General features: G+C 46.1%; 1 protein-coding gene across 1 annotated transcript in view; it reads left to right on the forward strand.

Annotated features, from left to right (window-relative positions):
• Positions 1-24,776, forward strand: part of PPP6R3 (protein phosphatase 6 regulatory subunit 3) — a 3,115,682-nt gene that overhangs the window by 2,669,898 nt on the left and 421,008 nt on the right. The window lies entirely within an intron of this gene.

Here is a 24,776-nt window from a genome sequence, read left to right on the forward strand (position 1 = left end):
CACTTATTTTCTGGCTCCACAGGCAGTTAAGATGTCCTTTCTTGTCACTGTTGCAGTATTCCTTACTAAAGGGCTATCCTACCAAGGACAGCCAAACTTCTGTCCAGCATACTATAGCCTTAGCACTTTCCGGGTGCTGTTTGTCAGATGTATGCCCTATGTCTAAGGGGTGAGGTGAATAAGTGACATATGAATGCCTAATCCTCAGAACTTCTTTATGCCAGTCCAAACGCTACTTTTGAATTCAGTCTGCATCATTCATCATGTTGCTTCATTTATTGAGCCTTCAAATGATAAGTACCACATTGGAGTCTCTTCCTTCTTTTTTTTTTTTTTTTTTTTTTTTTTTTTGCTTTGGTTATATTATCATTTATTTATATGTCACCCAGGAATAAAAAATGCGAATGTGGGTGGCAGATTCCCGGTAAAGACAGACATGAGAAATGCCCTTTATTTTTTTGTATAGGTGCTACCCTCAGCCATTCTCAGTGTGATACCTGTCAGGAGTTTGTACCAAAGACTCTGTGTAGCCATCTGTTTTCCCTTTCCATCTATTTAGAGAACCAGCATATGAAGCTTTTCACTCAGGGAACCATGGATTCTGAATCTGCCTGCCCTGACATTCAGCCACCATTTAAGAAAAAGTCTAAAAGTACATTTATTAAGACTTTGGTTAGCCAGCCTCTTTCGGACATTTTCGGGTTGGATGAAGAACCTGAGGGACCATCTGGTGCTGACACTAGCCTCCTCTGTTGCGACTCTGTTGGAACCTGACACTGGGCTGCCTACCCGCATGTCCACTCAGGCTGTACCTATGTCTGCTGTAGATGTGGAGGAAGAACCGTGGCTGATTATTTTGGAGGGGACCTGTGGAGATTTTCCATGGTGGTGTTAGGGAAGAGATTTCTAGTTCCCTTATTGAAGTCGGGCAGGGTTCTGAACCCCCTCAGTTTGTCAGGGCTATTCCTTAAAAAAAAAAAGAATCAAAAAACAGATGTGGCTCATGTCACTAAAGACCCATACAAACAATGCTATAACTTTAGTCTTTACAAAGCCCTTTATGGTTTTGAAGCTGCCTCAAGGTGCTGTCTTCCTTCCTCTGTTCCTTAGTTTTATACCCCTTCTAAACACCCTTGAGATTCTGATTTCTCTGGAGAGGATAAGGAGATGGATTCTAGGGAAGAGTCTTGAACTACTGTGCTGTATCCATAACATCAGGAAGTTTGCCTCTGGTGCACCCTCCTACGTCCGTTCATTATACAAAAGTTAAATGCTACCGCTAGGGTGCTTATGACGTCCTGCATCTCTCCTCGAGAACGTCGGTCGTAAATGGACATCTGGTATAAAGTGGACTTCAGTACTTTTCTGCCACCTGTTTGACTGCCAGCTCCGGTCGTCTCTCTTTCGGAAAAAGTGACTTTGCACCATCCAACTTCAGATAAGTACCCCATAGAGGCTTTTTATATTTTGCATGCTACTGCTTTGGTTTCATGTCAGGTAGGAAGGGCAAGTGTAGGTGTGGAAGGCAAATTCCACATCAAGATTTGCATGAGCTCTGCCTGTTCTGCCTAGGCCAAGAACACGACAATATCTCTTGTAGTATTTGTCAGGCCTTCGTTCCTAAAACCCTTAGACGCTGCTTAGCAGCTTTGAAACTTTACCTAGAAAACCATAGACTTAAACAATTAGCTTCTCATATGGATCCGACATCAGATTCCTTCGACAAACCTCCGGTCAAGGTAAAAAAGTCTAGGCCTGAACCGACTGCTACGCCCTCCACTCCAGCCGTACCTGTCGAGGCCAGTGAAGACCCAGAGTCAGAGTCCTTAGATCTTCCTTTGGCAAATAGCCCGGAGGAAGCCGGTACTACACTTGAGGTCATGTCCCAGAGAGTTTCACAGGCGTTTGATTCGGTCACTGAGGGGTAACCAAGGCTCATAATTTCCGAGGGCCCACGTGGGGTGTCTCAGATCGTTGTATGAGAAGATGTATCCTCTGATGATGTGGAGTGCCGGCTGGCATCTGGCCCTTCTACCCTTCATCGCATCTTCGATTCTTCGACATTGGAGTCACATAAAAAGAGAAAACAAAAGGCTAAGCATTATCTTTCATCCACCATCTACTCCTCCTGTCAAACAGCCTCCAGATTGGCAAGCCTTCACCCAAGGTCTTCTAAATGCCTTCCTGGCCTTACATCAGGCCCCGACTCTGGTCCAGGCCCTGTGGGCCTCTACCCCTAAGGGAACTGCTCCCATCTACTCTGGAGAAGAGGATTTCTCAGATGAGGAATCCCTCACTTATTCTTCTCAAATTGCTTCTCCTCTGGGATATGCTTCCCCAGAGGAGGAGTCCAGTGGCACAGAATCCCCAGGAGAAGACTTCATCTTTGGTGAAACTAGTACACAAGTGCAAAATTTCTTCAAGTGGGACATCAACGGCCAGGTCACCGAGACCCAAAAGAGATACTATGAGCTACTCCTATTGGAGTCTCCTAACCCCTCTGCTGTACCCCCAGTACATCTTGCATTCCTGGATGCCTTTCTGGCTGCTTCAGAAAATCCTGATTTTCAGCCCCCTGCACCCAAACACCCAGCTAGATTCTATAACTTCCCTGATGAAGGTAAATTCCTGTACAAAACCCCATCTGCAGACCCTTCAGTTATTACTGTGGCTGCTGACAAAACTTTTAAATTACTTCCCTCCACCTCTCTACTGCCCTCAGATAGAGAGCAGACTCATGAAGCATCTGAGAAAAAAAAAGTATGCACCTCTGCGGCCTTGGCAGTAAGAGCCATCAACTACCAAACACACATGGCTAAATACTCTCTAGCTTTGATGGCAGATGTGGTCAAACAACAAACAATTGGGGAAGCTCTCTGACTTCCCAGCCAAGGCCAAAATATCTTCTCTCCTTAATTCCTGCACCCAAGTAACCAAACAATCTATTAAGTGCAGCTATGATGTCATAGAAGCTTCATCCATGGCTGCTGCCTCTGGATCTGTCATCAGGAGATAACTCTTGGCATAGATTGCAACCCCTCCCTGATGACATCAAATCTAAACTCCTGGACGCTCCTCTAGACAATAAAGACTTGTTTGGTATAGCTGCTGCTGACCTCATCAAGGCTCTCCAGACTAAAGGCAAGGGACTACAGGAACTTAGACATATTTTTGTCTCCCCAGTCCCACGTTTCCAAAGAAATTACCCTGCCAAAATCTCCTTTGTGAGGTCCACAGCTAGGAGAGTGCCAGCTAAAACCAGAAAGGACCACAGGAAACGGTCCCTCTTCTAAGTCTGTTCCCTCCACTTCTTCCAAACAGCCCTTTCAGAGGAAGCATGTAGCCTATGACTGCCAGGCTCTTCACCCAGATACCCTCTCTCTATGCGTCTCTCCCCACTTGGAAACAGGTTACCCTGGACTCTTGTGTCCTAGCTGTCATAAAGCAGGGATACTTCATGACTTGGGAGGCCAGACCTACTCCCAAAGGTATGGCTTACCCCCCCCCCCCCCCCCCCGAGATCAACTACCATTATTCCCCCCAAAGTCCTACAGGAACTTCTTGCTCAGGGAACCATTCAGGAAATCTCTTCTCTTGCAAGAGGGAAAGGGTTCTAGTCAAGAATTTTCCTGGTCCCCAGAAAAGAAGGTCCCTGGAGGCCAATTCTGGTTTTATCACATCTCAACACCTTCCGCCGGGTTCCCTCCTTTCAGATACTTTCCCTACCTACTTGTGTGCCCCTGATCCTGCCACAGCCCTTCATAGTATCTTTGGATATAAAGGATCCAAATTCATCCTCTCTCCAAAAAATTCCTCCGTTTCTCAGTGGACTCTTCACACTTTCAGTTCTGTGCTTTACCATTTAGTCTCTCTACAGCCCTAAGAGTATTTACAAAATGTCTGGCCTCAGTCATGGCCTTTGCCAGGACACAGGGAATACAAATTTTCCCCTACCTCGATGACATCCTCATTCAGGCTACATCAAGTACCCTGGCCTTACAACACCTGGATTTTACCATCTCCCTCTTAAGAGATCTGGGGTTTGCAATAAATGTAAAAAATCATCTCTGATACCCTCACAGGATCAGGTATTCCTGGGATGTCTGATTCTGACAAGGGAAATGATGGCATGCCTTCTCCCAGAAAAAATTGTGATTCTCACTGCTTACTTCAGGGAAATTCTTCCTCTCAGAGCCTTATCAGCCAGGGAATTCCTCAGAAGCCTAGAATTCATGGCCTCAACCATCCCCATGGCACCACTGGCAAGGCTTCACATGAGGAAGCCCCAGTGGTACTTGCAAACATTCTGGAAGCATCACCTTCATCCCCTGAAGTTCATGATCCCCATGCTCCCATGCCTGGCCAGGGAACTGAACTGGTGGATAACCCAGATACAGTCAGATCCTGGCCTGCCCTTACAACTACTGTCCTCCAACCAGGATCTCTCTTCAGATGCATCAGACACAGGGTGGGGTGCAACCTTAGGAGAATGGAAAGTGAGGAACACATGGACCCTCGCTCATCAGAAAGACCACATCAGTATCAAGGAAATGAGAACCTTGATGTTGCCCGCGATAATTTTCAAGGATCAGCTTCTACCAGGCAGTCCAAGGTGCTACACAGACAACACCACGGTGCTGTGGTACATCAACAAACAGGGGAGCACAAGGTCCTACCTCCTGTGCAGGCTGACACTGCAGGCCTGGGAAATCACCTTGGAAAAAGAGATCCTCCTCCAAGCGGTATACATCCCTTCTGCAGACAGTGTGATGGTGGCTTCATTAAGCAGGACCATGACCCTGTCACATGAGTGGCTGCTGAACAGGGACGTGTTTCTGGACCTGGTCCATCGATGGGGTATTCCAGATGTGGATCTCTCTGCCTACCTCATGAACAGACAGCTCCTAACCTTCTGCTCCAGGGCACCACACCCAGAAGCATGGAAGGTGGATGCTCTTTCAATCCCCTGGAAGGGGATGTACGCTTATGCGTCCCCCCCCCTTCCCTCTTATACAGAGTCTCCTACTAAAAATTCAGAAGGAACAGTCTCAAATCTTGCTAGTGACTCCCTGTTGACCAAGGCAGCATTGGTTCCCCCTATTACTACATCTAGCCAAGGGCAATCACCACAAGTTACCCCACCAAATGGACCTACTCACACAGGAGAAGGGAACACTCTTACACACCCAACTGTCCACATTGAATATTAGACTTTGGGTGATAGGATGCTGATTCCCTTCAGACACCTATACACAGAGGACGTGCTTCAGGTTTTGCAGGAGGCCAGGAAACCAACTGCCAAGAAATGTTACCCAAGTGAAAGAGATTTTCTATATGTTAGAAAAACAACTTGCAACCACTGACGGCAGAGCTCCCAGTGGTTTTGTCCTACCTGTGTGGCCTAATGAAGTCTGAACTTTCCTACTCCTCCATTAAAACCCATCTATCTGCCATCTCAGCCTGCCTGCCCCGGTACCATCTTTGGCTTCAAGGTTAGAAGTCAAGCTCTTTTTGAAAGGGGCACTACATCTCAGGCCCCCAAGGAAGCCCATTCCACCTCCTTGTTATCTAAATTTTGTCCTGGAGAAATTTACTCTCCCATCCTTTGAACCAGCCAAAGACTGCTCCCTCCAACACTGCACTTTGAAAACAGTACTCTTGATGGCCATCACTTCAGCCAGGAGGGTTTCGGAACTCCAGGCCCTTATGGCCTCTCCCCTTTCTTCCACAAGGACAGGGTATGCTTACATACTAACCTAACCTTTATGCCTAAAGTGGTCAATGAGCAGTCCTTGAACCAGGCTGTTAGTCTGTCAACCTTTTTTCCCTCTCCATAAAACCTGGCAGAGAGGATACTTCACTCCCTATATGTAAACAGACAACTTAGATACTATTTGGCCAAGACCAAACCCATCAGCAAGTCTGACAGATTCTTCATCTCTTATCACCCAAGAACCCTGGGGCAACCTGTTTCCAAGCAAACCATATCCTCTTGGATATCTAAAACTGTCTGTTACACAACCCATGATAAGTCTCTCTCCTCTCCTGTCAAGGCACACTCCACTAGGGCAGTGTCCTCATCGGGGCATTCTTTAAAGGTTTGGACACAGTGGCTATTCTCGAAGCTGCTACGTGGTCCTCTGTACATGCATTCACTAAGAACTACAAATTGAACATTGTCTCTAGGGCCAGAGCCATCCTCCATGGGTTTATGGAAAGTGATTCTGGTCCTCCGCCCCTCTCTTAGGATAGGAGCTTTTGCACCCTTCCTGATGTTACGGATACAGCAGTATATATGAATAGAAGGACATAGTATTGTTGTGTAAGAACTTAACATAACTTTAGATGTCCCTCTATGTCTATGTTGTACTATTCTTAGTGTGGAATTCCTTGCCTCAGGCGACCTGAATGTTGGCTCATATACAAAAGCTTAAGCCTGGCTGCTGTAGTTGCGTGGGACGTCACACGTACGGCCGTAAACCAGGGACCTTAAATGTGACTCCTACATGCACAGACTTCAGAACTTTTCAGCCGCAGACGACGTCACATCAATCACTTTGCTCCTACACTTGAAGACTTCTAAAAACCAAAGTACCCTGTTGCGGAATTTTTCCATATCTTTTGCTTGAGGCTTGGTTAGCTGTAGTAATAGTTAACTGATGTCAGCTAAGAAGGGCATATGCCATTGCAGGCATCAGATACCGAATAAAGATACGCACGACCATTGCGTCTTTAGTCTAGGGAAGGAACATGACTGTACTGCTTGTTCCATTTGCCAGTCTTTTGTTCCAAATACCCTTCGTAGCCGTCGGGCCGCCCTCAACTTATATTTAGAGAACCAGTGACTCAAAAAGCTTGCACTCAGGCTGGATCCCAAATCATCCATTCCAACTGAACCGCCATGGAAAAAGGCCGTTTCCAGGCCTACCCCCATTGCCTGTCAGCCATCGGATGTCCCGCCAGCTTCCGATCTAGGGCTTGAGGGATGTCTGATTGAATCATCTACCTCGACGGCTCCCACCAAGGAAGCCGCTTCAGAAGTAATGACCTGCGCGTCCTCAGAGACAGCACAGAAGTCGGTCCCTACCAATGTCAAGGGGGAACCAGAAACAGTTGGACGACCGACCGGGCACCATTACCTGAAGCCCTGGTCCCAGAATCCTGGCCTTCTCACAGACCTATGCCCCCTAAGCGAAAACAAAAAAAAAAAAAAAACCTGACTTCTACCCCGGAGGAGTCCCAGACTGGCAAGCATATAGTAACTCCTTGATGCAGGCTTTTATGGCTCTTAGGCCCACAACCTCTTCCCCCTCCACTATTCCAGTGCTTAGTCGTAGGCCTGTCTCTGCCACTTCTCTCTTCTTGCCTACTACCCAAGGGAGGGAGGAGGATTTAGAACCTTACTACTCATCTTCTGATGAGTCTATTTCTTTTGCCTCACAAATTGCCTCCCCTCCGGAATACTATTCCCCAGATGAGGAATTCATTGAAGGGGATTCCACACCAGAGGAGATCACCTTTGGGGAAACAATTACTAAGATGAAAGAATATTTCAAATGGGCCACTACCCATCTGACTGACACCCAGAGAAGATACTTTGAAGTGGAATCACCCTCCCCGTCAGCCATCCCACCTGTCTTACCTGCCTATCTGGATGCCTTCACCTCTGCATTCAAGAATCCAGACTCACAACCACCTGCTCCTAAGAGACCGGACAGGTTCTACAAAGTATCTGATAACCAAAAATTCTTAGTTAAGCCTCCCCTGGCAGATGCTGCAGTAATTGCTGTCTCCCCTGACAAGCAATCTAGGCTGATTCCTTCAGCATCTCTTCTGTCCACTGATAAAGATAGCAAAAGCATGGACAGGACTGGGGAAATAAGTGTACAATACCTCCACCCTGGCCTTCCGTGCTATCAAGTTCCCAAATACACGTTAAAATATGCCTTGGACCTAGTTTCATAAGCCTCCAATCTCTTAGCTGCCACCCCTGCCAAAACTGAGATAGCATCTAAACTGTCCCTGCTTTCTCAGGTAGCCAGACATTCCATTAGGTGCAGTTATCATGCCGCAGAGGCCTCTGTTAGGTCTGCAGCTTCTGCTTCAGTTCTCTGCAGATGCTCTTGGCTTCACCTCCAACCACTCCCAGAGGATTTCATATCTAAAGTTATGGATGCTTCATTAGCCCATAACCTCTTGCTTGTCAAACAATCTGCAGAACTTTTTAAAAATGTGCAGGAGAAAAGTAAGGAGCTCCAGGACATAAAATCATTTGCTTGTGTCTCCTATTCCTAAGTACTACAGGAATTATCCTGTAAAGACTTATTTTGTCAGGAGATCTCCTTCCTCTGGCACCCCCTCCTCTACCAGGCACAAGAGAGGAACCAGGAGGCAAACCTACTCCAGACCAGTTACCTCACAACCTACTCTGACAGCCTTTTCAGGATAGAAGTGCACCTAACAATGCGTGACTGCCTTGCCCATCTACCTTTGTCAGCCCGCTTCTCCCACTGCCTCCCCTTTTGGAAAACCATCACATCAGACCAATGGGTACTGACTATCATTCAAAGTGGATACTTCTGTCATGAAAGGAAAAAATCCATCCCCTTTCCTCCCGAAAATCAAATCCACCTCTTTCTTCACATTCTACTAGACCTCCTAAAATTAGGAACAATAGAACCTGTCCCTCCATGGCAGGAAGGAAAAGGTTTTTACTCGAGACTCTTTCTGGTCCCCAAAAAAGATGGGCCTTGGAGACCAATATTAGATTTATCCTTCCTAAACCGATTCCTAAAAGTACCATCATTCAGGATGCTATAGCCCTTCATACTCTTCTCCCTTTAATCCTCGCCCAGGTCTACATGGCCACTCTAGATCTGAAGGAGGCTTATCTCCATATTCCCATAAAATCCTTCAATAGAAAATTCTTACGTTTTACTGGACCCTGCTCTCATTTTCCATTTACAGCCTTGCCCTTTGGTTTGTCTACTGCACCCAGGGTATTCACAAAATGCCTAGCCCCAGCCATTGCTTACTGCAGGACCAAAGGTGTCCAACTCTATCCCTACCTAGACAACATTCTCCTTCTAGCAGAAACAGAAGACCTCCTCCAAAATCATCTCAGGTTCACCACCTCCCTTCTACAAAACCTGCGTTTCACCCTCAACGGAAGCAGGACTGTTCACCCCCGGACGTTTTGACTCCAATACATTTCTGTACAATTTCATGTATAAATTTATATGCATTATATATGTGATTTTTAGTGGACAGTTCGCCCCCGGACTATTCAACCCCAAATATATTTTTTTTAAGTACTTTATCATTAAGTTGTTAATTAATCAATTATTCAATAATACTTAATTTTTCATTGTAAATATATTTATTAATATTTTTATTTTATTTATTACATTGGTTAGTATAAATATAACATTTAAGTCTTTAACATATAACTAGTGTTATGTTTTAACATATTATAGCTACTGTTATTTTATAACATACTTTATAACATATGTTTTCCATCAAATATATTTTTTTATTTTATATTATGTTGATATGTTAACTAATCTATTATCTACTATAAATAATTTCTTTAAAATTAAATGAAATCAAATTTTTTATTAGGGTTAATATGCCTTCTTCATCTTGAACATTTATACTACCACCAAAGCTCAAGCAGCAACATGCAATTTTCACCATTTCCCACCATCTACCATCAAAGCACATCAGAACCTCAGGAAAGTGGATATGGGTGTATGAGTAAATGCAAGCACTCTTGATTTCCAGCAACATTGATAGTGTGTAGTGCTGCCAAGGACTTGACTTGATTGCAGAGTGCAAAGACAAACATACACACTATACAGTTTAATCCATCTACAGTGCACAAATATTCCTAAGTAAAACACTGTTTTTAAGGACTCAAGAATTTATTTGTAAAAAAGTATCAACAAGTAGTTCAAAGCTTAGAAGTGCAATCAATTCTAGGGCTAAACATCCATTTCACTATCACAATGCTCAGTGCGTCTACAGCTTAAACCTACAACCCATTGACTTCAGCAGGGAAAAAAACAGAACATCAAAACAGACATCTGTCAAAATGACTGCCCATTATGTTTTCATTTTTAAATATAATTTATTTTTAATTATTTTTGTTTTATCGGTAACTTTCTTTATTTTTATATAATAATGACGTTATCATTGTATGGAAACTCCGGACTAGTTAATGCCGTGAACTTCCAGATTAGTCAGCAAACTTTTTTTGGCACTTTCTGTTTTTGTATATATAATTAAAGTTCCAATTTGCACTTAGTTTCAAGTAAGTGTAGTCAAAGCACATAAATAGAAAAGTAATACTTTCTAAACCAATTTTAAAAATGTTTAGACAGTCTTTCATTTCTGTTTTTGCTTTGATGTGCTTCGGCTTCACTTACGTTACATTTTTTACTGGGGTCCAACCGTCCGGGGTCAAACTGGTTGGGGGCAAATCGGCGGGGTCCAAACTTCCTGTACCCCGCTCAACTTAAATCCTCCTTGCTCCCGCAGCAAGACAAAATCTTTCTGGGCTGCAGGATCAGGACAAATTTGATGTGGGCTTTCCTGCCCCAGGACAAAGTCCTGTCACTCTCCAGTCACTTTCAAAGCCTTTTACTAGCTCCTCAGATATCTGCAAGACAATTCCTGCAACTCCTGGGGCTGATGGCAGCCACCATCTCTATGCTTCCCCTAGCAAGAATGCACATGTGAAAGTTTCAGTGGTACCTGAAACGTGTGGTCACAACACCAACACTCCCTAAAGCAACAAATTCACTTTCTGCCCTGGCTCAAAACAGAACTAAGGTGGTGGATTCAACTAATCCTTCATAACCTGGGATTACCACTTCAAATCCCCTTCCCAACCCAACTTATGCATACGGATGCATCAGACCGAGGGTGGGGAGCCACCTTCAAAGGTTTCAGGGTACAGGAGCCATGGAATCCTACCCTTCAAAAGAAGCATATCAGTGTAAGGGAAATGACTGCAGTTCTTCTGGTCCTGGAGGCTTTTCTTCCTATTCTCCAACCGGACCCCCTTCAAATATTCACAGACAACACCACAATAACGTGGTACCTCAACAAACAAGGAGGGACCAAAGCTTACCTCCTTTGCAATATAACTATACAAATTTGAGACCTCGCCTCCAGGCATAACTTGATCTTGAAGGCCTCATACATCCTCTCTCAGGACAACAAACAAGCAGATATTCTCAGCAAAACATCCTGTCTACAGCATGAGTGGATGTGGAACAGGGAGACCTTTCTAGACATTGTCCACTGGTGGGGCACACCTCAAATGGATCTCTTTGCCTCCCCCCAGAACAAACAATTGAACAAATTCTGCACCAAGGATCACTCTCCACTTGCCTGGAGGGTGGATGCTTTCAGCATTCCATGGAAGGTACTGTCTCTATACGCTTTTCCACCCTTCCCACTAATCCAAAAGGTCTTACTGAAAATTAGGAAGGACAAACCAAAAATCTTGCTGGTGACTCCCTACTGGCCAAGGCAACACTGGTTCCCCCCTACTTCACTCATTAGCCAAGGGCAATCACCACAAGTTACCCCACAAGGCGGACCTACTCACAACAAAAGGGAGCTCTAATTCACGCTCACCAACAGGTGTTAGGCCTAACACTCACTTCTAATCCCTTTCAGACACCACTACTCAGAGGATGTGCTTACAGTCCTGAGGGAGGCCAGGAAACCTGCTACCTGGAAATCATATTTATCAAAATGGGAGAGATTCTCCAAATGGTGTCAAAATAAGGACAGGGAACCCAGCCAGGCAGAACCATCCCTAGTCCTTGCCTATGTGTGCGAACTCATTAAGGATGGCCTTTCCTACACTTCAGTGAAAGTCCACCTTTCAGCCATTTCAGCTTGCCTACCTGTAGATCCCCCTTTACTATCCAGGCTGGATGTAAAACTTTTCTTGAGAGGGGTCTTACACATCAGACCAACTAGAAAACCAATCCCACTACCCTGGGACCTAAACGTCATTCTGGAAAAATTAAACACTAGCCCCATTTGATCCAGCTAGCACTGCTACATTCCAAAAGTGTACATGGATGACTGTCCTGCTGGTGGCCATAACTTCAGCTAGGAGAGAGTTAAAGTTATAGGCCCTCATGGCCTGCCCCCCCCCCCCCACACACACACACACCACATTCTACATGGATAGGGTGACTCTACGCACTAACCTTTCCTTCATGCCTAAAGTGGTCAACGAACTGTCCTTAAACCAATCCATTCACCTACCTACCTTCTTCCTCTCTCCGACTAACAATAGTGAGAGGATTCTCCATTCCCAGGATGTACACAGGCAACTTAGATCTACCTAGACAAAATGAAGTCTTTCAGAAAATCTAACCAGCTATTTGTTTCCTTCCACCCCAGGACTCTGGGCAAGGCAGTCTCCAAACAAGCAATTTCTTGTTAGATTAGAAAATCCATTCCTTCTGCTACTCACACCATGGCAAACACTTACCCAGGGAGTGAGCGCTCACTCTAACAGAGGCATGGCTACTTTCAAAACCTTCCTTAAAGGGCTGGACACAGCATCCATTCTGGAAGCAGCCACCTGGTCCACAATTCTCACCTTCACCAAGCACTACAAATTGGACCACATCTCCAGACCCAGGGCAGGTTTTGCTAGTGCAATCCTGAAGGGCTTTCTGGAATCTTCCACTTCTTCCTTCACTCTTCCCTCTATTTAAGCTGTGGTACTCTCCCACACTAAGAATATTGCAACATAGGAATAGAAGGACATAGAATAGTTGTGTAAAATCTTACCATAACCATAGATGTCTTTCTCTTCCATGTTGCAATGTTCCTTCCCTCCCTCCAACCCCCTGTAGTTTTTCTTTAGCCTATGGGTGTATTTGTTAGGCATTAGGAAGCTCTACTCTAGACCAAGAGCAGACTAGCCAGCATTTGACACTTGACACTTTTGGCTGACATCACTTGTTACTCTCTTTGGGACTGTCTGACTGGCCTTCAAGTTCTGAGGTCTGTGTGTGCAGACATCATATTAAAGGTTTCTGGTTTATGGCCCTATGTGTGACGTCCCATGCACCTACAGCAGCCAGGCTTCAGCTTTTGCATAGGAGCCGATGTTTGGGTCACGTGAGGTGGGGAATCCCCACACTAAGAATACTGCAACATGGAAGAGAAGGACATCTATGGTTATGGTAAGATTTTGCACTACTATTCTATGTCCTTGTCTTCTGTATGCTGCTGTATAGTTTGCCATCCAGCCTTCCTTCCCTGCACTTGCGTGACTCCTGGAGTACCCACTCTGAAGCTACTGATTCTAGTGGCATTCATTTCTGAAGTGGTTGCATGCTGACATCCGCTTTATACCCGATGTCCATTTATGACCAACGTCCTTGAGTAGAGACACGGGACATAGCATGCCCCCTAGCGGTGGCATTTAACTTTTGTATAATGGCTGGACGTATGAGAGTTCACCAGAGGTAAACTCATTGATGTTATGGATACAGCAGCATGTAGAAGAGAAGGACATCTAAAGTTATGGTAAGTTCTTACACAACAATACTTTCTCAACATTTATCCTCTTGCCCTTTGTTCTGAGGAAGGGAATTCCCTTTCACCTAATTCTCCCATTGAGGATTTATCTTTTGGGGACATTATTGTTTGCATGATGTAACATTTCAAGTGGGATTGTTCTAAAATTTCTGATATCCACAAGAAGTGCTGTGACATCTTAAAAACTGACTTTGCAAGGCCTTTTGCAGTCCCTCCAGTGTTGGATGGCCCTCTTAGACACTTCTTCCTCTGCTCCTCAGGCTACTGACTCACAGCCTCCTGCTCCACAGAAACCTGACAGGTTATATAAAGTATTTGAGGCTCAAAAAAGTTTTTATATAAAAGCCGAGGTTAAGTTGTCTATCTCGCCTTCATTCTTTGCTGGTTGGGTTCGGAGCCGATCCTTGGCTCTGACTCGGCCATCTTCAAAAGCTCGAGAACTGTTTAGTGGCTTGAGGCCACCCCATATCCCATGATGCCTGGCACTAGATACCCAGATCTCGTTAGCCACTTCTGCTGCGAGGTTGCCTTACTGGCTCAGGTCATATATTTTCATTGCTTTATCTGTATTTTTGATAAAAACTATTAGGGTTTTTTAGCGAAGATTGTTAGTTGTAGTTACAACCTTCTTTGTTTGTATATCCTTGTTGTACCTATATTTTCTTTCCTGAATCCCTCCCCTTCCCTTCAGAAAACTCGTTTTAGTTAGAAAGTTTTCCCCTCCCCCTTCACTTTCTTCACATAGGTAGCCATTTAAATTAGAGGCTAACCCTTTCTTTTTTTAAATAAATTATTATTAGTATTTACCTAGTTTAGTCTTATTTGTTTGTGGGTAGCATAGAATATTGTTAGTATTGTTTTTTGGCTGTTTTTTGGGTGTGGTAACTTTAGTGTGTGTGATAGTTATTATCTCCTATTTTTTTTGTGTATTGTTCTTGGTGTTCCTTCTTTTCAGGGATGTCCAAGGATACCAAGGTGTCCGGATTCAAGAAGTGTGACTCATGCTGTCAGAAGATGTCTCTGACAGATGGTCACACCTCTTGTGTCTATTGTCTGGGCGCTGTGCACCTGCAGGACTCTTGTTCGGTTTGCCATGCTTTCAGCCCAAGAGTCCTGCAGGAGCGTAGAAATAAGTTAATCCTACGGGGTTTACTTAAGCCCCGGGATTCCCCGGCTAAGGCTCAGCCCGTGAAGTCCTCTAAGCCACGAGCCGTCGGGTGAAGCTGTTCCCTCTGCCTCGGTTCCGGCCGGAACCAATGTGCCTGCCTCCCAGTCGGTCCCGACTCACACTTCGGAGCCGTTGGGAAGTCGAAAGAGATCTAGGTCTCCCTGCCTGGAGTCTATACGCTCGGCTCCGAGGTCTCCTCTGCTCCAATCGGAGCACAGTCATCGGTCCTCCCACTCTTCTCAGTCTTCAAGGCTTTCAGATCACGACGTGGAGAGTGTGGTCACTAGGCTGTTGAAATTGCAGGCCCTAGCAGAAATGTTGTCCAGCCCTCCTCATCAGGTGTCTGCACCATCCATGTCTGCAGATGTTCGTGTTTCACTGTTGCAGTCATTACACTTGGGTTATCCTGCTGGCAGGCTACCCGCAGTCGGCCAGAGTTCCAAAGTCTAGGTCCGGCATCGGTTGCTGTCGCCTCTTCCCTGATGTCAGTGCGCCAGGGGTATAAAAGATGCAACCGATGCCATTTTCTTCAGTCTTTCTTGCCGCACGGTGCCCGAAGCAAAAGCAGTTTGCAAGTGCCGGTCGGCCGACTCCTGCGATTTTCAAAATCGAGTTTCAGAACCGAAGTTTTCAGTAATGCTAAGTACCCCATTGGGGAAACTTTTTCTTGCTCCAGACCGATGTCAGTAAAAGTTAACAATTGTATTTCTTGTGGGAAGCAAATACCTCATAAGGACTTTCACTCTTGCTGTACTCTTTGCCTAGGCCCTGACCACGACATTACTAGTTGTCGGTTTTGTGCTAGATTCAACAAATGCACTATTAAGTGGCGCTTTGATTTTGCTTTACATTACTTTAGCCGAAGGTTTACTACATAATGCCTTCGGAACAACCGACGACCAGAATTCATAAAAAATGCAAAGACAAAGAAAAGGACAGGCATCCGAGGTCCAAAACTGACGACAAAGGCTCTTCTAGGCTACTCGTCGGTTCTCAGTGAAGCGCTTTCGCAGCCCCTGACACACGCTACCTCAGAGCCACAGGCCGTATCCGACTCCCACGTGGAGACACCTAAGCCTCTGGAAACTCAAGGTATTGGGCCTGCGGAAACTGTTCCCTCAGATGGGTCTGGAGCCACTGAGCAGGCATCGGCTTCTGAGGGTGTTTTCAGACCTTCACAGCTTACTATTAAGTCAACTGCAGCAGCCAAGGCAAAGTCAAAAACACCATTAAAGACAAGGAAACAAGTACAGAATTCTCCTGGACAGTCATCCATGCCAAAGAAACAGATGCTTAAAATGGCCGAAGACTTAATTACTTTGATCAGGGGTTCCCATCCCCCTCCTGATAAAAGGCCTAGGCAAGACACTGATTATGATTCCTCTGACCAGGTTTCTATTTCCTCTGATTCGTCTTCAGATCAGGGATATTCTCTCCCTCCCTATGAGGACTCTGATGCAGAATAATCTATACCTTCAGCCTCTCTGCCTGAGGATTATTCTTTTGGGGAAACCCTGCACACCATGAGGGAGCATTTCCATTGGGAGAGCCAGGATTACTCAGAATCCAAGAAAAGGCTCAGAGACTTTCTTTTATTGCCTCAGCACAGGCCCCTGGCTATCCCACCTGTGCTTGATATTGTTCATTATGTTTTCTCTGAATCCAGTCTGTCTCCTGATTCTTTACCCCCTGCACCAGTCAAGCCAGACAGGTACTACAGGGTCCCTGACTCCCATAAATGTCTTTACAAAAACCCTGCTGCGGACCCAGAAACAATTTCTCAGGGTCCCAAAGGGGTTAAGGCTTTCACTGCTAAAACCCTGTCCCCTCTGATAGGGATTCCAGAGCTCTGGATAGATGGGGGAAAAAAGTTTACACTTCTGCTACTTTAGCTGTAAGGTCTTTAAACTGCCAGTTTCACATGCTTAAATATCAACAGTACCTCATGTCTTTGTTAAAACAGAAAATGCTTACAAGCTCACAAAGCCCTGACAGTAAGGAAATGCAGGATTTATTGCATGCAGCTGAACAAGTGGGAAAGCATACTCTGCAATGTGGTTTTGATTCATTAGAGGCTTCTTGTAGAGCCGCAGTTACAGGCTCTGTCATTCGAAGGCATGCTTGGTTGAAAGAACAAAGTTTACCTGAACATGTTAAAGTAAAATTATTGGATGCTCCACTACAGCATGATACTTTGTTTGGTGTTAAGGCAGAAGAGGTGTTAAAGAAAATGGAGGATAAAGCAAAATCAATGCAGACAGTAAAGGATTTCTTACAGGTTCAACCACCTAGGTTTAGCAGAAACTGGCCTTCAAAAAATTGGTCCTTTCTGGTGTCAGACAGGCCACAGAGGCAGATACAGATGCCCAAGAGGCAGATCTCAGCCCCAAGGCTCCTACAGACCTAAACAATGGGGTGCTTCAGCCCCCAAAGGAGGAGAAGACAAATCACAACCTTCTAGGAAACGGTCCCAGTGATTTCCCCCACAAATGCCAAGCACTTACCTTTTTGCAGCACCCCTAGGGGGAAAGCTAGCACTTTTCTCACAAAATTGGCACACAATCACCCAGGACAAATGGGTACTGAATATTGTTTCTCCGGGTTACAGGTTCCACTTTCGCACCCTTCCAGAATCAAAAGGTATGCCGGACCTGCCACAAAACCAATGGGCAGAGGCACAAAAACAAATTGCTGCTCTCATGGTCATGGGAGCTATTCAGAGAGTACCACAGCAAGAACAGGGACAAGGATTTTACTCAAGACTTTTCCTAGTACCCAGAAAGGACAAAGCCTGGAGACCAATACTGGACTTGTCAATCCTAAAGACTTTCCTGGATGTTCCAAAATTCAAAATGTTAACACTACAGCAACTTCTACCCATGCTGGGCAAGAAGGCTTGGCTAGTTACTTTGGACCTCAAGGAGGCATACCTGCATGTCCCAATCAGACAATCTTGCAGAAGATACCTCAGATTCATAGCTGGCTCAATGCATTACCAATTCTCTGCACTGCCCTTTGGCTTATCTACTGTGCCCAGGGTCTTCACAAAATGCCTGGCACCAATAATTGCATTTTGCAGACAAAGAGGAATTCAAATATATCCCTACTTGGACGACTGCCTTATTCAAGCAGAGAGCAAGGACATTCTTCTAAACTATCTGGCGTTTGTAAAAAGCTTACTAATTTGCCTAGGGTACAGAGTAAACGAAAATAAATCAAAACTAGTGCCCTCTCAAGAGATAATATTCCTGGGTGCAAGCTTAAATACAACTGCCCAGATGGCTTATCTCATGCCAGACAAGCAAAGGCAACTGACTCATTACTTTCAAATGATGGCAACAAAGACCCAGCTCCATGCAAGAAAAATTCTGCAGGCCCTGGGCTTCATGGCATCCTGCATTCTACTAATTCCATATGCAAGACTGCATATGAGGAAACTACAATGGTATCTAAAAAGTGTTTGGACTCAACATTGCCACAGCCTGGAAACAATACTAACTTTAATTCCCTGCCTACAACAGGAGTTTTGATGGTGGTCCCGGGCCTGTCACCACAACAAGGGACAGCCTTTCACCTTACCCACAGCCAGGCAGACAATAACAACAGATGCATCGGATTATGCCTGGGGGGCACATATGGCAGGAAAATGTATTCAGGGCACGTGGCCCAAGGAACAAATGCATCTTCACATCAATCAAAAAGAGATGCTAGCTGTACAGAATGCCCTGACAGCTTTCAAGGACCTATTACATCCAGGACAACTATTAATAAAGACGGACAATACCACAGTTATGTGTTACATAAACAAGCAAGGGGGCACACATTCCTACCCCCTCTGCAGGCAAGCCATGACTTTGTGGAACACAGCACTGACCTATCAAGTACATATGCAGGCACAATTCCTGCCAGGAACGAAAAATACACTGGCAGACGAACTAAGCAGAAATCTCATGGATCCTCACAAATGGAAACTAAATCCACAGGTCTTCAGCATGATAACAAGGAAATAGGGGCACCCAGACATACATCTTTTTGCCTCCCCTCACAACTGCCAACTACAGAAATTCTGCACAAGAACTTATCACTCACAGGCATGGAAAGTGGATGCGCTGTCATTCAGCTGGGAAACCCTGACAGTTTATGCCTACCCTCCACTACCTCTTCTTCCCAAGGTGCTCCTAAAAGTCAGACAAGAGAAACCAAAAATGATCCTGATTGCCCCAGACTGGCCACGCCAGCACTGGTACCCAATCCTAAAGAGCTTGTCTCAAGGCCCTGCCTGGCCTTTACCTCAAATTCCTCATCTTCTGACTCAACAAAACAATCAGATTCTGCACAGTCAACTCAGAACTTTAAATCTGGCTGCATGGCAGATAATATAGCCACTCAGACCACACCTCTCTCTAAATCTGTTATGGGTGTCATTTTAGAAGCTAGGAGTCCCAGCACTAGGAAATCTTATGCAGAAAAATGGAAGAGATTCTGTGCTTGGAACCAGGCACAAGGGCTCGAACCACTTGTTCCAAGTATACCTCAGATTTTACAATACCTGAGATGCTGGACAAAGGCCTATCCTTCTCATCTATTAAGATCCATGCCTCTGCCATTTCAGCTCATTACAATACGGAACCTCCTATTTTTTCACATCCACTACTAAGACAGTACCTCAGAGGGGCAAAAAAACATAAGACCCCCAAGGAGAGCACCAACACCTACTTGGGATCTCAATTTTGTTTTAGAAAAGCTCACACTGCCTCCTTTTGAGCCAGCCAGCACAGCTGATATAAAATTCTTATGGAAAACTGCTCTGCTCCTAGCAATAACTTCAGCAAGAAGAGTCTCAGAGTTACAGGCATTAATGGCAGTGGAACCTTTCATCATTTTCCACCAGGATGGGGTCTCTCTAAGGACAAACCCAACATTCATGCCAAAGGTGGTTTCCAATGTGGCTCTTAACCAAACCATTCATTTGCCAACTTTCTATCCAAATCCCCAGAATAAAGGGGAAAGACTTCTGCACGCTTTGGACATACACAGACAGCTACAATTCTACTTGGACAAAACAAAAACTTTCAGAAAAACTGAGAAACTGTTTGTAGCCTATGCTGCAGGATCACAAGGAAAGCCCATCTCAAAACAGACAATTTCAAAATGGATAGGACACTGCATTCGCTTCTGTTATGCACAACATGGCAAATCAGTACCTAAGGGCATTAGGCCACATTCTACCAGAGCAGCAGCCACTTCAGCAGCCTTTCTCAGAGGAGTACCAACCAAAGACATTTTAGAAGCTGCAACCTGGAGTTCAGTGCGCACTTTCACCAAGCACTGTCACTTACCCCTCTACTCTAAATCCAGAGAAGGCTTTGCCACTGCAGTTCTGCAGGGCCTGGTAGCCTCTCCTAATCCTATTTAGGCCCAGCCACCCAACCTCAGCTTTGGGATTCAACCCAAGTGTAATGACTGCAACAGTGAAACACGATGAACATAGTACAGTTATGTACCTACCATAAATGTAGATGTTCGGGTGTATTCACTGTTGCAGTCCAGGTTACCCACCTACCATCCCCCTTTTCATTGCTGGGACTTTTCTGTACTTCTCAACTCTATACAACCTATGTGATGTATTTGTTTGTAGATGAAGGAAATGTTTATTTTAGTACATGCATGCTTTTTGGCATAATTGTCTTTCAGCCTTCCTATCTGGGGGCACCTGACATCTGGGGCAAGAAAAAGGTGTCGGTTGCATCTTTTATACCCCTGGCGCACTGACGTCAGGGAAGAGGTGACAGCAAATGACGCCGGACCTAGACTTTGGAACTCTGGCCGACTGCGGGTAGCCTGCCAGCAGGATAACCCAAGTGTAATGACTGCAACAGTGAATACACTCGAACATCTACATTTATGGTAGGTACACAACTGTACTTTATTCCTCCTCCGACTCCTCCTCGGAGCTGGAGTTCGTTGCGGTTCGAATCGTGGAATCGTCGGCACCGATACCTTCTCCTTCATTTCCGTCGTCGGCTCCGGTTACTTCCTTGGTACCGTCCTTGGAGGGGTCTGGATGCCGAGACTCCTTTGTCGGCTCCGAGAGGGCGAGTGGCATCGGACACTTGTCCATCCCCGTTTTCCCCCTCGGAGCTTCGGCGCAGGTGAGCTCGGCTCCTACATCGGCTTCGGAGCCATCCCCCTCGGTGCGGAGAGGGATTCCAATCTCTTCGGAACCGGAGCCTTCACAGCATCTGAGCAGGGATGCCTTCGAGGTCATGAGGAGTGTGCTGGTCTCTGAGTCAGCCCCACGATCATCCCCATCGGCTCCTCCCCCTATGGTGCCTGCGTCTGCCTCTGCCCCTCCTCCAGACCCCAAGCATGGGGAACCAACACTCCAGGGCACCCCCTTGGGTGTATCTTCCTCTTCCGAGGCCTCCCCTGATCATTCAGAGGCGCCACCTCGTAAGAGGAAATGCAAGAGGAAGCATCTCGACTCCCCTGAGTCTGTCACATCTGATACTGACTTAGAGGATTCGGAAGGGTCCCCTAGATCCCCATCTGAAGATGTCTCCTTCTCAGACATCCTCGAGATGCTTAGGCAGAGGGGGAACTGGACTACCCTAAGCCCTTCCAAGGATGAGTCGGTATTCCTCGATGCGTTTGGATCCCGACCTTCCACCTCCTGGGTGTCTCCGCCTTTCGACCCACTGATGTCTGTGGTGGCTCGGATGGTGTGGTCAGCTCCAGACACAGTGGAACTGACCCTCAGAAGACCCGCTAAATTCATAACTGCACCACAGGATAAACAGTTTTTGACCAAAGGTGCTCCCGTTGATGCCATGGTGGTAGCGGCAGCCACAACGGAGGAGTTGGCCAAAACGTCATCTGTCCATCCCCCTAACAAGGAGTCCAGGACGATGGACAGATTTGGGAAGCGGATGTTCTCTTCAGCGACCTTTTCCGTGAGGCCTCTGAATTATTTGTGCCACTTTACCCGTCTTCAAAGGGATCTCCTTAAAGAGCTTGAAGATACCCTCCAAGAACCATCAGCTGAGGGGGCCTAGGCTAAGGCAGCCTCCCAGCTGGCGACTCTTAATTCAGTGGTGAACTCCTCCATGAGGCTCATTTCTTATGCAGCCGATGGTGTGAGTAGAGCCATGGGCACAGGCGTTGCCCTAAGGAGGCACGCTTGGATGCGGCTATGTAACTTTGCGGAACCTTTCAGAGCGTCTTTCACCAACACCCCCTTTGATGGTTCCTCTCTTTTTGGATCACAGGTGAAGGACACTCTTACCAGGTGTGAGCAGGAAGGCAAGACTCTCTCTGCCGTGGGAGTCCATTCCTTCCAGACCATATCCCAAGGGTCAGAAGAGTGGAAAGATGTGGTTCCGGAAATCCCAGGGAGCCTTGCCGGGCACACGTGGTGAGTTCCCATCCAGGGGCAGAGGAGGGAGCAATAATAGCCGCCGTCGTGGCAGAGGGGGTCCACAAAACCAGGGCAGCAGAGAATCCTTCTCTGAGAAGCCCTTCCAGCATCCCTGAAGGGTTGCCCGGCTGCCCACCTCTGGAGGCAGTCGGGGGAAGATTATCTCTGTACCCAAGAGCCTGGCAAGACATAACACAAGACAAATGGGTACAGTCTGTTATATCCGGAGGCTACAGAATTCCCTTTGTTCGCACTCCCTTAGTGTTAAACAAGTTCCTTCCAGATGTTCCACCCAATCTAAGGGATCAATCAGTTCAAAAAGTTTCAAAATTGCTAAGAAAAAGGGCCATCCAGCAAGTCCCAGCAGATCAGCAAGGATCCAGAATTTACTCAAGGTTCTTTTTGGTACCAAAGAAGACAGGGGACTGGAGACCCATTCTGCATCTCAGCAGACTGAACAGGTCTGTACAAAGAATGAAGTTTCGGATGGTCACGCTACAGTCCATTTTACCCTTTCTGGGTCAGGACAATTGGATGTGCTCTATAGATCTTCAGGATGCGTACTACCATGTCAAAATGGACAGACGCTCCAGAAGATTCCTTCACTTCCGGCTGGGCGCCAGCCATTATCAGTTCAGAGCTCTGCCCTTTGGTCTCACCACAGCCCCCAGGGTGTTCACCAAATGTATGGCAGTAGTTACCGGTCACCTGAGACGGCTAGGATTCCAGGTGTTTCCATGTCTAGACGACTGGCTCCTCACTGCTACTACCAGGCATCACCTTCTGCAAGCCAGAGACTACACTATCGAGACTTGCTGCAGACTAGGTTTGTTTGTTTCTTTCGGCTTTTCCCGGTTAGGGGTCGCCACAGCGGAACTCCGGTCCACTAATGATTGGTAGTTGATTTTTACGTGTTGTTACCAGCCCTGACACACAACCTTCAACGAAGGTATGCCCATTCATGCATCAATAAATTTCAAAAAGTCTGCATTGTCGCCCTGTCAGTCTATCACCTTTATAGGCGCAAATTTAAATACAAAAGACATGTCAGCGAGCCTTCCACCAGACATGGTATTAGTGATTCGCCAACATGTACAGGTTTTAATGTAAAAGAATTCAAACCAGGTTCGTCCTCCAAACTCTGGGTCTCATGGTAGCAGTGATCATACTTGTTCCTGCAGCTTGTTTTCACATGAGGATTCTCCAGTGGCTTCTTTTCACCCAATGGTCTTTCCAGCAGCTTCCCATATCTCACATGATTATGATCACAGAAGCATGCAAATAGCACCTTGCATGGTGGATGGTCTCCACATCAGTGCCCCGGGGCAGACCATTTGTACTTCCCCCTCCAGTTGCTACGGTGACCACAGACGCCTCCCTGAGCGGGTGGGGGGGGCATTATCAGGGCAGAACAGTCCAAGGCACCTGGCACGAGTACCATCTGCATATAAACGTCTTGGAGATGAGGGCCGTGCTTTTAGCGTTGCAAGCTCTTCAGGACTCTCTTCCTGCCGGGACCATTGCAATTCAAACGGACAATATGTCAGTAGTGTGGTACATCAACAAGCAGGACGGAACCAAGTCCTACCCCCTATGTCGAGAAGCACTCAAACTCTGGCAGTGGGCGATCTCTTCCCAACGGTTTCTGATCGCAACGCACATCCCTGGGAGGTCCAACGTCATAGCAGACAGGCTTAGCATAGCAATTCTCATGCCTCACGAGCGGTCTCTGAATCAAGTAGTTGCAAACCAAATATTCCGCAAATGGGGCCAACCTTGCTGCGACCTTTTTGCCACCCCCTTCAACAGCAAGTGCAGCAATTTCTTCTCTCTCCTTCCACTTCCCGGACATTCCCCCAGAAACGCTCTAGTCCACGATTGGCCTCAGGGACTTCTTTATGCATTCCCTCCGTTTCCCTAATCCCAAAACTAATACAGAAAGCTACCGTATTGGGCTGCAAAATGATCCTCATTGCTCCTTACTGGCCTCGACAAATATGGTTCCCGTTCCTGCATCATCATCTTCTCGATCAGCCTTGGACTCTGGACCTAGTTCCAGACCTTCTGATCCATCAATCGGGCGGGCTGCACCAATCCCTGCAATCTCTCCAGCTCACTGCTTGGTTGCTCCACTTCCAACTTTAGCCAGGCTTCCTGATATCTCCTCCTCTGTGCGCAAAATAATTTTATCATCGCACAAGTCTACGACTAGAAAAACTTAACGCTAGTAAGTGGAAATGTTTTTCTTCCTGGGCAGAGGCTAAGAGTATAGACCCCTTTTCAGCCCCTGTACACCACATTTTGGAATTTCTTGCGGAACTCTTTCATGCTGGGTCCGCTTCCACTACAATTAGAGTTCAGTTAGCTGCAATTTCAAATTTTGACATTGGCCTTTCGGAAAATATCATGTCTCATAAGCTATGTAAAGCCTTTCTCAAAGGGACCACTCTGCTCAGGCCTCCAGTGAGAGATCCTCCACCTCCGTGGGATCTAAATTTGATTTTAGCTTCTCTAATTTTGCCCCCCTTTGAACCTGCAGCATTTTGTTCCTTGAAGTTTTTATCTTGGAAAATCCTCTTTCTGGTAGCTATTACTTCAGCCAGAAGAGTT

This window comes from Protopterus annectens, chromosome 3.part0 (genome assembly GCF_019279795.1).
Source record: "Protopterus annectens isolate FY-2018-M chromosome 3.part0, PAN1.0, whole genome shotgun sequence".
Classification (NCBI taxonomy): Eukaryota; Metazoa; Chordata; order Ceratodontiformes; family Protopteridae; genus Protopterus; species Protopterus annectens.